General features: G+C 44.2%; 1 non-coding gene across 1 annotated transcript; it reads left to right on the forward strand.

The window, feature by feature from the left end:
• The first annotated feature begins 830 nt into the window (after nucleotides 1–830).
• Nucleotides 831–902, forward strand: trnae-cuc (transfer RNA glutamic acid (anticodon CUC)). Its single transcript has one exon. It is a non-coding gene; the product is annotated as a tRNA-Glu (tRNA).
• The last annotated feature ends 2,013 nt before the right edge of the window (nucleotides 903–2,915 follow it).

The following is a 2,915-nucleotide window of genomic DNA, read 5'->3' on the forward strand; positions in this document are numbered from 1 at the left end:
GTGGTGTCCGGTTCCCTCCCCGTTACCTGCCCCTCTCGCTCTTTTCTCTTACCCTTTGTCTCTCTGTTTCAGACCCCCTGGTTTGACCCACAGCTGTGGCGCATCTCCCGGATTACCCTCTTCTCTACTTAAACCCCTGACAGACGCATGTGTTTATCTGCGACCACGAAGTCGGGCCACTCCAGTTTCAGACAGTCGTCAACGACATCTAAAGGAAGACTGTTTCTGGTTGTTTCCGCATCTTCCCCTCTGTCTCTCCTATGAGGGAATGGCCATTCTGTATGGAGGATTTTATCTCCATAATTCTGTGGCTTCTTCGGCTACGCTGTCACTGTCACTGTCACTCCCAGCACACAATTCAGGGCTATGCACCGCACCTCAGCTGTAAACCTCCAGCAGCCTAGTCGGAAACCAGTATTGTTTTCCCCATCAGTAGTTGCCTTAATTGGTAATAAAAGCACTTCTGACTTCCCTGAATCGACATTTTGCGCGCTGGGTCCAGCTTCTCTCTCCGTCTCTCTCTCACCACTCCGTGAGAGAACCCACAGACATAACAAGTGGACAATTATTACTCTTAAATGCACATTACGTTATATTCAGAGATGTTCCTATTTTTCTGACCCCCTCATGTATTGTATGTAGCTGGAGAGGACAAAAATATAGAGACACCTCTGAATATAATGTAGTTCAGGCCTGGTAAACCTTTGCTGCTCTCCAGTAGAATACTGTACCAAATGACATGTTAATGTGTAATATTTCTAACACTAAAGTGAACATGGGTGGACCCCGCCTCTCGCACAGTGTCAGCTGGGGTTGGCTGCATTCAGGGTTCCCTGGTGGTCTAGTGGTTAGGATTCGGCGCTCTCACCGCCGCGGCCCGGGTTCGATTCCCGGTCAGGGAATGTGATTTAGGGGAGGCTGTAACCTATTATTAGTATGAAACTTCTTCTGCTTGGCTTAATAGGTGTAATCACCATATAAAATGAAAATGGTTCATTTCACATATTTGCAACCTCCCCTGCATGTCTAAATTGCAACGTTACAAAGTTTATATTACAAAGAAGAGGTGTCTCATGTTAATTTATCATCACTTCATAAAAAGAAAAGATAACATTTTAAGAGGCTGAAATATTTGACACAACAGTGGTGAATTCTGATCCTGAGAGAATCGTATATGTATGAGATAAAAGACAGTCCCTTCAGTGAAAAGACATGCATTAGCGTCTGACCCTGTAGACATGGAGGGGTCCAGTGACAATCTTTTCTGCTGCACATGCGTGTGTACCAAAAGTCCCCTGGCCCCCAGAGAGGAACTGTACCACATCCTCAGGAGGATGGGGCCTCTGTAAGGACTGGCGCTGGTTACTATACTGTACATAACCTGCTCTGCTTGGATGGGACTGTGTGGGCTGAGGCTGCACTTCCTGAAAAGCTGATTTGTACAACAGATGTTAGATGTCAGTCTATCTTTGCCAAAGAAAAAGTTGAGATATCGGGAAAAGAGACTTGTGTCTCTGAGATTTAGCAGAAATCAGAAGACCTAAAACAGTGGCTGCATCCTGCCAAAGTGATGACAGTGTGGCAACATGTTTTCTAAGACACAGTCTGGGTGCCATGATAAGAAATTTCAGCTTAAGTTTACTGTATTTTAAAATGTCTCACCTGTTTGTAGCTAACAGTTGTTGATGTCTATGTTTCTATCTGCTCTTTCAATCCTCAATTACCTGCTACCATTTAAAGATGAGGATAATCACCTTCCTTAGACCAAGTATGTTACACATAGACAATTTTGTTTCTGGTACAGAACCAAGACAGCCATCTGCAGTGCCAACTCAACCGATGGCTCTAACCATCGGGGGCAAACTGGGGGTTCAGTGTGTTGGTGACACTTCAACATGTGGACTGCAGGTACCGTGATTCAAACCTCCAACCCTCTGGTTGGGAGACAAGTGCTCTACCCACTGAACCACAGTCACCCCATTTGTGTTTACACTGTTCTGTCAGCATCTGGGTAATAAAGTGATGGCTGGCTATGGATTTGTTTCTGCTGTAAGTTGCCATCCGTATGCTCCGCAGAGATGTGGAGGCTGATATGAGCCAATGGCAGGTGGAGATGTGATTTCAATGGAGCTGGTGGAGGGAAAGTTAAATATTACAACTATAAAATTAACAAGATGACTTTTATCATTTTCTCAGCCATCTAGGGAAGACCCCTGATGATTTAAACAATTTGTAGTACATTTTGTTTTATGAGTCACAGAAGCATTTGTTACATCAGAGTCTCCCAGTGTATGTCACACTCATCTAAGCACGTCTCATATTCATTTGAGACCATCAATATTACCACTGCAACAACAGGTTATGGTCTGGGTCTGGATACTTTGGTGTCTCAGGTCTGGAAAATCCTTCTGATATTATATAATACAGTAAAAACATTTGACCCCCTACTGTTTATTACCACCCTGCTTTCTTGCATATTAATTATGTTGTGCAGACATGTGATCCTTTAGCGGGGCATCATCATCATCATTATGCTGTTGTTCTGTGTCAGGATCGGCATGTAAAACTGCTGATAATGTCAAGGGGTGAACTCAATTATAAGGCCAGACGAAGTTTAGCAGAACACTGTCCACTGGTAACAAACACAACGATAACACAAAGCAGGATTCTGTTTCAGCAAGTAACACTCTCAGGTTGAAAATATAGTCCAAAGTCAAAGCCAGCAAACTTACACAGCCGAGGGATCCACAAACGAGAGGTCAGACTGATAGTCAATACACAGAAAACACGAGCAGAATCAGAGGAGTTAGGCGGTACCCGGTGGTCACAAGGTAATCCGTGGTCAGAGCTGGAATAACAGGTACAGAAAAAATGCTGGAAAGTCTGAACAGGAGTTAGAACAATTTGGCAGCTTC

The sequence above is a fragment of the Monopterus albus genome, unplaced genomic scaffold (assembly GCF_001952655.1).
Source record: "Monopterus albus unplaced genomic scaffold, M_albus_1.0 scaffold203.1, whole genome shotgun sequence".
Lineage (NCBI taxonomy): Eukaryota > Metazoa > Chordata > Actinopteri > Synbranchiformes > Synbranchidae > Monopterus > Monopterus albus.